This window comes from Xiphophorus maculatus, chromosome 13, assembly GCF_002775205.1.
Source record: "Xiphophorus maculatus strain JP 163 A chromosome 13, X_maculatus-5.0-male, whole genome shotgun sequence".
In the NCBI taxonomy this organism is placed as follows: Eukaryota; Metazoa; Chordata; class Actinopteri; order Cyprinodontiformes; family Poeciliidae; genus Xiphophorus; species Xiphophorus maculatus.
The window spans coordinates 8,083,039-8,096,425 of record NC_036455.1 but is presented as its reverse complement, the minus strand read 5'-3'; positions in this window follow the sequence as shown (position 1 = coordinate 8,096,425).

The following is a 13,387-nucleotide window of genomic DNA, read 5'->3' as shown; positions in this document are numbered from 1 at the left end:
AGCACCATCATCTGCAAATAAAGATTTGCCTATACTACTATCTATCTCATCAAAAATGTCATTAATCATAATATTAAAGAGAATTGGGCTACACACACTACCTTGGGGGGTACCATTCTCTACAGCATATCTAGAAGAGAAATTCACCCCTACCCGAACTTCTATTTCTCTACCAAACAAAAAATCCAAAATCCAATTATAAATCTTACCTCCTATACCAATTTTTCCTAATTTAATCAATAATCCTTCTTTCCATAACATATCATATGCCTTCTCAATGTCAAAGAACACAGCTATCACTAACTCTTTATTCGCTTGAGCTTTTCTTACTTCTGACTCTAGACACAGAACTGCATCCATCGTATTTCTCCCTTTACGAAAACCACTCTGGAATGGACTAAATTTATTTTTACTCTCAATAAAATAAGAAAGCCTATCAGTAACAATCTTCTCCATTATTTTCCCTAATTGAGATGTAAGAGCTATAGGTCTATAATTTGATGGGTCTGTTGCATTTTTACCAGGTTTTAAGATGGGAATTATAACTGACTGTTTCCATTCTGCCGGAATTCTCCCAGTCATCCAAATCAGATTAAACAATTTTAATATAACAGTAAGAGATGAATATTTAAAATGTTTGAACATTACATAACACACTCCATCCTTCCCCGGAGTTGATTGCTTAGCATTATTAATAACTTTTTCTAACTCATACATAGAAAAAGGCATATCTAAATCCTGGTTTGAGACTTCTCTCCTAGTAGTAACTTCTGGATTGCCATCCAATAAATCTAATTTATTACTTTTCATTTCTTCAGATAACTTTTCTGAACTATTCACCTTAATTAACGTTACTGCTAATAATTCAGCTTTTTCTTTATTACTAACCGCTATTTTCCCATTTAATTCTAAAACCGGTAAAGAAAAACTCTTTTTAACACCATTCATTTTCTTAATAACTCTCCATACCTCTGACAGTTTGGTTTCTCTTCCAATGGAATTACAGTATTGCCTCCAACAAGCCTTCTTAGCTTCTCTAATAGTCTTCCTAACTATAGCTTGTGCTTTCTTATATTGAATTAGTGCCTCAAAGGTATGACATCTTCTTACCAATTTAAAAGCTTTATTTCTTCCCCTTATAGCAATATTACATTGCTCATTCCACCATGGAGTAGACTTTTTATTTCCTCTTCCCTTTGATTTAGGAATTGAACTTTCAGCTGCATTAATAATGACAGACTTAATCTTTGAATAACATATCTCCACATCACAAAACAAATTCTCATCCAGATTATTAAATTGACTATCAACTAAATTTTTAAATAACTCCCAATTAGCGTTACTTAACTTCCATCTTGGAATCTGTCCTTCCTCTTCTTTTATCACTTCAGAACCAATTGAAACTAGAATAGGAAAATGATCACTGCCCATTGTAGAATCAATCACCTCCCAAGAAGTAATTCCAGCTAATGTATTTGAAACCAATGTTAGGTCTTAAACACTCTTTAAATTCCTACAACAATCATATCTAGTAGTGCTGCCATCATTAAGGCAAACCAGAGAATGTAACTCAAGAAATTCTTCAACAGTCAATCCATTTACATCTGTATGAAGACTCCCCCATAAAATATTATGAGAATTGAAATCACCACACCATACAGTCTTACCTACGTTTTGATCATTTACTTCATTGAGATTCTGAATGGACAACTTCTTGTTAGCATTATAAAAATTTATCACCGACATTTGATCATTTTCTATCCAAATCTTAATAACTATTGATTCATAATTTTCCCCTATTGATTCCACTTTATATCTTATACTGTCTAGTACAAAAGTTGCTACTCCCCCTCCTTGCCTTTCTTTTCTATCATTCCTAATTGATGTATACCCAGAAATTTTGAAATCCAGATGAGGGTTAAGCCAGGTTTCTTGAATGCAAATCAGGTGAGGTTTAACTGTCAAATCTGAAATATATTTCTTAAACTCTAGACCATTACTAATAAGACTTCTTGCATTCCACTGGAAAATAATTAACATAACGAAGAGGGGCCGCCACTGCATGATTGAGGTTGAGAAGATTGTGTCTCATTTAATTTTTTCTTTATTGATTCCCAATTAACATTTTTACAATCAAGATACTTTGGGGCTGCCTTCACTATTATTTGAATTTTTTCCGTTTTCCTTTTCTACCATGAACAATACAAAATCCTCCTTTGTCATGAGTAAAGTGTCACCTTTAATCTTAGAGCATTCTGAACAATCAGATCCTTCTTTTCCTCCTCCAGACACTTTCCTTGGGTATAATATTGATTGAACAGGAACTTTTTTCGTTGCTTCCGCATAAGTAATGCCAGTAGTGACTCTGACTTTCTGAACTTCCTCAGCTCTTTTACTAGCTATGCATCCCCTAAATCCTGAACTATGCCCACCTCCACAATTACAACATTTCAGCGGAGCCCCTTCCTCACATTTCCCATACTCATGATCCCCAGCACATCTCCCACATTTCTGTTTCCCCTTACACACTGCCGCGATATGTCCAAATTTCTGGCATTTAAAGCACCGCAGCGGCGGAGGAATAAATGGTCGGACATCATAACTCATATATCCCACAAACACTTTATCTGGCAGACTGTTGTCTTCAAATTTTAACATGATAGAAAAACTATTACTCCTCTCTCCATTTTTATTTCTTTTCAATCGTTTGGCTTCCACCACTTTCCCTCCTGAAACATTAGACTTGATCTCATCAGCTGGTACATCAGGTGGAATCCCCGAAATGACTCCGCATACATACTTCTTGTCATCCAAAAGTCTTCCTCTCACATTCTCACCAAGGATTCTTTTTATATTCAGCGCCCTTTCTTTTTGTTTAATATCATTACAGATAATCAATAACGATCCATCTCTTAATATTTTAACAAATTTCACCTTTCCAACCAGTGAATTGATTTCTTTTGTCAGCTTTATTGGATTCCACTTACCAAAGGACACACCCTCTTTGACAAACTTCAGAACTATTTAAAATTCTGACATCGTAACAGTTTCTCCTTCAGCCTCGGAAACAGATGATTCTATTTGTTGTCTTGATTTTTTCCGTTTATGCTTAGCTTTTTGAATATGCCAAGGTCCTTCATTATCCACATCATCAGCACCCTCTTCCATTTCCGCAAAATCACTACCTGATACATTTCCCTCTGACATCCTTCCAACCATTCACAGTCTGATCGTGCCTCTTCCGCCTTTGCTCCACCTGCCCCACATTTAGCTTAATTCTTTTGGTGTTTATTGACGGTTGGCAAACAACGAATCAGGACATTATCGCCACCAACTGGTCTGGAGGACAGACTGCAGCGTCACTTTAGTATATAATCCTACAAACGCATGCATTTGTCTAAGATAATTAGATATTGCCTGTGTAAGTCGGAAAATTGTAATTTTGTAGCATTATTATAGTGTAATGATTGAAAACATGTTGTTTACTTAGACAGTTCATAAGACACTTTATTGTTAGCAATGTCCCTTAAAACACACGCCACTGTCTGTTGCACTGTGAGGTTAATCTACCTTTATTGTATTGTTCCTGGGGTAGTCTTGGGATTCTGGGGGCGTATTTTCCCTGGATCCTGGCTGAACCCTGAGACTTGGGTTCTGCTCCGTATGTAGTCTGGATTTGGGGCCGGTTCATGCACTGCATGTTTGCACTGTGGATTTTCAACATGGTTTTGGGCTCTTTATGCCACGTCTTGTCCTCAGTTGTGAGGTGGATCACAGTGGGGTGGTGGTGGTCCTGTGTCTGGATGATCCAGCAGTCTCTGTGTGAGCCTGTCTCTGTGTGGGTCTGTCAGGGTTGGGGTCGCTGAGCTCTCATTATGTTGGACTTCACAACAACCATCGTCTTGTACCAGGTTAGGATTGGCTTTTTTACTTATCACTTGGCGGCTGGGATGTTTATGGACCTGTGAGGGGCTGCTTCCTTTTTCACAGTTGGTGCGTTGGCTTTTCTGTAGCATCCTTCCTACTGGTGGTGTAGTCGGCAAGTTGAGAGGCTTGTGTTTTTGGCTTATTTGTGCATGAAGTGGTGAACGTGCTTGTGTTGGCTGGTGTTTGCATTTTAATTGGCCCCTTTTATAAAATAAATTTATAAATACACATAAAAATAATTTGAACATAAAAAGACAGTAATCTAAATGCGCAGCAGAAAAGAGCCAATAATTACAGCTTTAAACTTCCAGATTATGTTTTTTGAGAAGTGGTTTAACTTGAATTGAATACTTTGACAAGAGCAGTTTCAGTACTGTGATGTTGACAGAAGCCTGATTGATGGACATCAAAACAATTGTTCAGGGCTAGAAAGCCTTTTATCTGTTGAAAAATAATTTTTTCTAACATTTTAGCCAAAAAAGGTACATTTGATATTGGTTGATGATTGTTTAGAATGGACGAGTCTAGATTATGTTTTTTGAGAAGTGGTTTATCCACTGCAGTCTTTAAAACCTGAGGGAAGACTCCAGAGGAGAGTGACTTATTAATTTTTTGTAAAAGATCAGGAGCAAAAACATCGGAGACCTTTAGGAATAAACTTGTGGGTATAAAGTCAAGGGAACAGATGGATGACTTTAATCAGTTTCATGAGAAAGGTTTGTTATTTATTTAACACCTGTGTGGGGCATGGGCATTATTCTTTTCAATGTATGTCTATTTAACACATATTTTACACATTTGTGGTAAGTAAAAAGAGTCATCCATTGTATTTTCATTAATATGTTTCATACTAATCACATGATCCATATCAAGTAACTGTTAGTTTAAAAAAAAAATCCAGCTAATTACAGAATTAGGCTCTAAATCTTGCCTCGTTTTTTCAGTCATTGAACGATTTTGCCTGCCACCTGAAGGCAAAGTTACATACAAACAGGTACTGAAGTTGACGAAGAAATATTCAGTGACCTCCTTAGACAAGGCAATGTGGTACTGACAGTTTTCTGCTATGATGGTGAGATACCAAAGCAAATTAAATCAACTGTTATACAGATTTGACCAAAGAATGTCACTGATGTCTATTGTCTCTTTCTTCAGAGTTCTCAGAATGATCATCTGCTTCTGAGTCTGACTCGAGCTTCGACTCAAATGCATCAACATCAACAATACTAATGGATGAGATACCACGCAAGAAGCAAAAACCTGGGAATCCTAATAACTCAGTGTCTGCTAAGAATGTAACAATATTTTTTGTCTGCTAACACATCTAGTAAGTACCTAGATATATCTGAAGATAGTTGACTCATAAAGTTCTGATATTATATCTGAAAACTTTTATAAATTTGTCCTCAGGCTATGACCAAGAAACGGCCTCGCTGTTACTTCTCTTACATCTCCTTCCACCGCAACCAGGAGGACAGAAGTCTGCAAAAATCAGTGCAAGTGATGCAGTTGAGAGACTTGCTGTCTTTCATAAGGTAATTGAAATTTAAAATATGCAAAATTATCTGTCTATTTCCTTTTATAGACATGCATAAATACAGATGTTTGAATGACAGCTTTGAAGATGTCTGGGCATACTTACATTTATTTTCGATGTAACGTGTATCGTAAAGCTGTATGTTTTGTTTCTTATGTTTGGTGTATATCTTTTTAATTTTAGTCATGCTGCAGTTTAGAGGAGCATCTCCGGGGTCAACAGGGTCTGCAGCCATACCTCCTTGCTGTTGGGCGTCAGAGAAGCAAGATTGACAGCTTCTACATCGTCATGGATAAGTGCCTCATCCCATGCCAGACAAACGGTTCTCTTGGAGCATTTGATGAGCTATTCAAAGCACATTTTGTGAACATTGTCTTTTCTCCTATTCTCCCTATGGGTATGACGATGTATTTGAAGCATTTGATTGTTGAACACCATAGACTCTTTAAGTTCTTGTATTCACATCGAAATTTGATACCTAAGCATCATTTTATGATCCACTATCCATCTTCCATTAGGAAAATAGGTCCATTGTTACATATGTGGTCTATGAGGTTTGAGGCTAAACACAAAATGTTTAAAGAATATTTTAAAAACTTTAAAAATATAACCAAATCACTTATGAAAAAGCATCAGATGGCCACAGCTTATCATTGGGAAACAATAAGTATTAAAGAAAATGAGCATGGGCCTCTCAAACCATTTTCACTTAAAGATGAAGATGCAGTCAACAAAGAAATGCTTCAAATGATTTCATCAGGAGATGTTTTCTCAACCAGCTGGGTTAGAGTTGAGGGTGTTGAATACAGACCAGGACTTGCTGTTTGCAGCACAATTCAAGATGAGATGCCAGTGTTTTGTCCGATAAGTGATGTACTTTTAGTTGACAATACCTTTCTTTTGTTATCTAAACAGCTATTCACAGAAACATTTGATGATCATCATCATGTTTTCAGGATTGTTCAAAGTGAAGAATTTAGTAAAGAAAACTTAAATTTCATAAGCCTTTTGATATTCAAAACTCTTATGGCGTTTCTAATGAATGCTTGTTCATCGTACCACAATTTAAAATGTTGGAAACACAGCTGCAAAAATAAAGTGCTCAAAATTGATGTACTTGTGTCAAATGTTTTTTCTTAATAATTATAATTAATCATAATCATAAAGTAACTTTTTTTGGAGTAAATAACACTTGAAAGTGTTAAATCAACACTAAAAGTGGTACATTTTGTTCTTGGATCAGTGTTATCCATTATATGGATGAACCCTGTTTTGTGAGTTAAATAAGTAACTCTGATAAAGTGTTAAAATTTTAACTATATTGAAAGTGTTAATTTAACTCTGAAGAGTGTGGACTATATAAACACTGAAAAAGTGTTAAAATCCACTCTGTGGGAGTTAAATTAACACTGGGCTTTTTGCTGTGATCCTAGGTAAGTCCTGTTTGGTGGAAAATATAGTTAATTGTTTCCTAACAACAGACACAGAGGAGTTCACTGTCTCCCTTATTTCCACCGTTTTATTAATGAAAAAGGTGGTCAATTTGTCACAGGCCTCAGAGGAGAAAAATTTACAGTTAACAGAAGAAGGTGGCTTTGTCAATCTGTCAACAATCAAGAACAGAGCACGAGAGTTGTTGGCAGAGGTAGAGATGACATTTGGAAAAAAAAAAAACTCTTGCATTTCTCAGTTTATCTTTGAAGATATCTAAATGGGTTTGTTGTTTAGTTTTACGCCACCGACGGTCTGCTTTCCGGGACTCTTTTTGTCCCTTTTCTAACTGACTCAAAATTTCTCCAAGGTGGTTTACGTTTCCCAGAGATTACTTTTGTAGTAACAGGAGCAATGGTGTCAATAACCTTCTGAATTTTAAAAATAAACTTGTCTGTTAAATCACTCAGAGAAGTACAGGAGTGTATAGCAGTTGAAGGAACAGCCTGAATAAATCGATCGGCAGTAGTTTCTGTAATGCATCTTTTTGAAATAACTTGTGTATGGTTGTCTTTTTGAGCAGGGCAGACTGATAGAAGCTGCTACACAATCGGCGCCATCGGACTTCTGACTAACAGCAGGCAAGGCAGGTTTGGTGCCTTGCTCAAGGACTCAACAACTGAGATGGATGTGGGGAGTTTAACCGGCAACCCATCAGTTACAGGAACCACAGTGGCTACAACCAGTTTAGCTGTAGTACCACCATCTACTGGGTTCAAGTATGAGGCACAACATACACTAAAGGAAAACTCAAAACATTTAATCTTCAATGAAATGTTACACTTTAACTTCTTTCTAAAATACATATAAATACACATAAAAATTGTTTCAACATAAATGCATGCAGCAAAAAAGAGCAAAATATTACAGCTAAAATTAGAGAAAAAAAGCAAAATATTAAAAAAAATTACATGTACTTTGTGCAATCAATGCATGAAAATTAGTTTGTGGTGAATCTTGCATTTTCTTTAAAGTACAAATGAGTTTTCTTTCATTTGAAAAGATTTTAATTAGGTAGAGTAAAACTGGTCACAATAATTTGAAAGAAAACTAATTTTACTTTAAAGACAAAACTATCACAAATACTTTTTTGCAGATGTTTTGAAAATACTCAATTCTGTACATTCTATTGTTGATTTAAAAAACTACAAAAATAAACCCCACTAACTCTCTCTATGGTACAGAATAATACAAATTAATCCCTCAAGTCCAATCATGTGAGAATGTTCTGGAAGGGAGTCCATGTCCGGTCAAACTCTGTTAATGCATGAAATAGTCAGTGGGCCCCCAAGCCTCTTCATCTATCAGCATCAGTACTGGCACTCCTCAGGGCTGTGTGCTGAGCCCTCTGCTCTTCATGTTGTACACACACAACATACAGTTTGACATAAACAGTATGTTAATACAATAACATACAGTTTAACATTATTGTTTTTTGATACAGAATATACGAGAAAAATAAAACATCTCTGAAGGAAAATGTGTCATGGTTGCACATCTCCAAGAATCCAAATGATCACATTTAACAAATACAACAATTTTCAGCTTTATAGACATGAAACCCCTCCAGTCTTTCATTCTAGTTTTAAACCAAATCAGTTCTATAGTGAACCTCAACATAGAACATGTATGGAAAATACTTCTACTGCTTTTCACCTGTGTGATGCCTCAAGTGGTGAATTAAACTCACCTTGTGACGAAAACTTTCTCCACAGGTCACACATGAAAAAGGCTTTTCACCAGTGTGAATCATCATGTGCTGAGTTAAACTAAGTTTTTGACTAAAACCTTTTCCACAATTCACACATGAAAACGGCTTTTCACCAGTGTGAATCATCATGTGCTGAGTTAAACTAAGTTTTTGACTAAAACTTTTTCCACAGGTCACACATGAAAAAGGCTTTTCACCAGTGTGAATCCTCATGTGCTGAGTTAAATGCTGTTTTTGACTAAAACCTTTTCCACAATTCACACATGAAAACGGCTTTTCACCAGTGTGAATCATCATGTGCTGAGTTAAACTAAGTTTTTGACTAAAACTTTTTCCACAGTTCACACATGAAAACGGCTTTTCACTTGTGTGAATCATCATGTGCTGAGTTAAATTAGCTTTTTGACTAAAACTTTTTCCACAGTTCACACATGAAAACGGCTTTTCACCAGTGTGAATCATCATGTGCTGAGTTAAATTACATTTTTTACTAAAACTTTTTCCACAGTTCACACATGAAAATGGCTTTTCACTTGTGTGAATCATCATATGCAGAGTCAAATGCTGTTTTCGACTAAAACCTTTTCCACAGTTCACACATGAAAACGGCTTTTCACCAGTGTGAATCATCATGTGCCGAGTTAAATGCTGTTTTTGACTAAAACTTTTTCCACAGTTCACACATGAAAACGGCTTTTCACCAGTGTGAGTCATCATGTGCAGAGTTAAAACCTGTTTTTGACTAAAGCGTTTTCCACAGTTCACACATGAAAACGGCTTTTCACCAGTGTGAGTCATCATGTGCAGAGTTAAAACCTGTTTTTGACTAAAACATTTTCCACAGTTCACACATGAAAACGGCTTTTCACCTGTGTGAATCATCATGTGCTGAGTTAAATGCTGTTTTCGACTAAAACTTTTTCCACAGTTCACACATGAAAACGGCTTTTCACCCGTATGAGTTCTCATGTGAGCATCAAAAGCAGATTTGAAAGCAAAACACTTTTTACAGATGTCACATGAGAAAGGTTTTCTTCTTTCCTGATTTTGGTTCTCAGCTTCAGCAGCTTCCTGGAAGATGACTTGGTTCCTGTTTGGTTCTGATTCAATGTGGTCTGTTTGCTCATCAACAGGAACCAACATGCAGGTATCAGTCTCCTGTTTCAATTCAATCTGTTCTTCAGCCTGACTGCAGTAAACTTCTTTCTCTTCCACTTTTATCTGATGATTTTCAGGCTCTTCCTGTTCTTGTTTCACCTGCACAGGTTCTAACTCCTCCTGGTCCAGAGTGGATCTCCTCTCCTGGTTATAAACGTTACACTTCAGGGAATCTGGAGAAGAAAACACAGAAAAAGAGTAATTGTTAACTTTACTGAAGTAAATCGTTTAAGGCAGAAATGAACAAAAATCCATTTGAAAATTCAAGAGCGTAGACAGAGATATAGATGAATCGACATATCCAGCTGACATTTGGAGAATTCTCAAATGAACGGATTTTAAACAAATACTATAAATTATATTCAAATTTCATTTTAGTCCACATTTTTAAAAGCCCTGAGGAACTCCATCCAATCATTCGACTCATGAGCCGATGCACCGCGGTGCTTCATTTGCTCTAATGTGACATCAACTGGACAATATATGTAAAATAGGCAACGTGAAAACAACATGAAGCTTTACAATGAATAAACAAGTTTAAAATCTTTGTGATTCTGATACATAAATTCTGATTAATCTGGTTGTATGAAACAATGGCTGGATCCAAAAGAAAACTAGAAACAAATAGAAAAGAGGGTTGTGATTGGCTTGTTACTCGCTATGTCACCAGGGACAACGATTTATTACTAAAAAATAAAAACTTTAACTGCTCAGGTTTAGGTGAGTTCTCTGTCTTACCCGCTTCATTACTCAACACATCACTAACGTAAAGTTTGATCTTTGTTATTTGCTTGTCAAACGGGAAAAAATAAACTATAAAAGCAATTTTCAAGTTTTTTGGACATTGAACTTCTTTTATTTATGTAACTGTTTGGTGTATTAGTTGAAAACGGCGTAAAAATAAAGAAACTGTAAATTCCCACTCATATTGGGCCCATGAATGCACCTTTGCCCATAGTCATTGTGCCCTTTTTCCCCATAGACTATAAATAAACGCCTCATGGACCGCTCTTGCCTATTGTTACTGAAGAGATTTAAGGCGGCCATCTTGGAGCGGTCGACCGTTCCACTCAGCTTTATGTTTAACAGACTCAATGACGTATCAGCGCATTTATCAATCATAACTCGCTAAATACTAAACAGATATTCACCAATTTTTCTGTAAACCTTATTAAAAGGTTAGCAACATTTACAAGGAAATGATTTTAAAGTATTTTTGAATGACTGATATAAGGTTGAGCATATTTAACTATTCTTAGTGGGGAAAACAGAATAGAGTCAGAATAGAATGTGTTGATATTTCTGTATTATGATTATTTTACAAAGCACACAACCAGTCATAATTTTTAAATATGTTATTTAGTAATATCAATACATATTTATATAAATATACAAACACAAAATAATACAATCAGAGAGAAATAAAGATGCTTAAATAATTATTAATGCTGAATAATATGCATTAAACTACACATATTTATATGGACATGCGTATATACATAATATCTATATAGGTTTTATTCATGTTTTCCAGCCGAGGAGGAGCTTAAGAGAGATTCAGCAGCTGAGATTCATCAGTGCAGTGAATCCGTCTCTCCTTAAAGACATTCCCCACTTCTTCCTCACATGGTCTTTATGAAACCTTCAAAACAAAAACAGGAGCTATTTTACTTTAGACAGAGTGAAAGAATTTCATATAAATAAGAGTCTTTGCCACCTTGTGTGGAATAATCTAAATCAAGGTTAGGGAATAATTAAAACTTAAGATTTACAAAATCTCGGTTAGCCTTCATAGCGGGGCTGAACCCCGGTATTACACTAAGCTGATAGCTAATATTAGCTGTTGTTTTGTCAGTGGACATAAATACAGTATAGTAATATTCTAATCACAAAATATAAACTGTAATATGTCCATCTTACTTGTGAAACGCTATCGTCCGAGATCTCGCGTCATTAGTCTGTCGATCTGAACACAAATATCTGGCAGTGCTGAGGCATCTTCTGCTGTTTTGGTTTAGCCAAGTAGGAGGGACGACCGCTCCAAGATGGCCGCCGTATTTCCTACGCCAGAGCAGCCATGCGGGGTCTACTCATTATATTATGTCTATGCTTTTCCCCACCTTCACTTCCGGTTCACAGCATTGTCGGGCTTATTAGTGCAGATAGGCACCGGGTGTGGCAGCCAAGCTATGAGTGTTGTTGTGTGCATTTGGATGTCTGTCGGATGAGCGCTGGCGCCGCAGGATCATCAATATATGTGCTGCTGGTAGGATAAATGGATTTTTGATGCGTCACTTGTGGCTGGTTCTGTGTAACGTCAGTGTCGCTTTTTATCTTGTTGCTACTAGGCCTGTCACGATAACAAATTTTGCTGAACGATTAATCGTCTCAAAAATTATTGCGATAAACGATAATATTGTTTGAAGACCATTTTACACTGATTTAATGGAAATGACGTAATAATGCATGCGATTTCCTGCCAAAGATAGATACACTTTATTTTCAAAAGAACACTAAACACTGGAACTGATGAACAAAACAAAACAACCAAAACCATAAATAACATGGATTCTCAGTCTCCATTAATAAAAAATCTACTTGAACAAAAATTAAACAACATAAAGCCAAAGTGGAAATAAATACTGCATTGAACCAAAAGAGTGCAGATTATAAAGTCTGTATATCATGTTGCCCTATAGTAATAATTAGATTTAAATAGAGAAGATGGGCACATCGACTACCCGATGCAATAGTTCACACTACACAATCCCCCCCCCTCTCCATACGACAATTTTAGAACGTTGATCGTTCTCTAAGATTGTCGCTTGCGATTTCGTAACCGATCATCCTGTAGTGTGTGGTGTGTGCTACTAATTTGGTTTGCAGTTGTTTTAAGTCTCAGACTGCTCCTAGTGTTTGTTCTGGGTTGCTGTGCTTCATTGGGTTTTAAATTAGAATAATAAAGTCTATTTTTAATATTATAAAAGTATGTATAAATAAAATATATTTTGTATATTACTTCTGTTTCATAATTTTAAGCCAGACTTGCCTGGGTACTTTTAATAGGGAGAGCCTAGGCCACTTGATATTATTTGAAACTCCACGTCGTCTGTCACGATCCGGGTTTTCTCATGTGTTACACCTACGTATGAAACATCACCTCAATGCAGCAGTGGCTTGTTGATTGGACTTTTATATGAGGTTTAGTTTGACAGATAATAACACCTCTATTATTGTTTCATGCTGTTTGCATTGCAAGGCTTTACTAGCTTATATATGCACGTTCCAATTAGTAATTACCTGAGATCATTGGATGAAGCTGAAGTTGGTTTCCGATTCCAGCTTCTGATTCAGGAAATGGCTAAAGGGCGAGTCTACTTAATTTTTCACTGCCTTCCACATCTTTAATAGAGTCTAGTTTAAAAACTACAACAGCTAGACTCTTCTAACCTGGACTGGGTTAATCTGCTCTCACAGCAGAATATTTATAACCATGTTTCTGATTTGTGAAACTTCAATAAAGGTTGATTTCACCACTTTTTAATCTCTGTTATAGTACAACT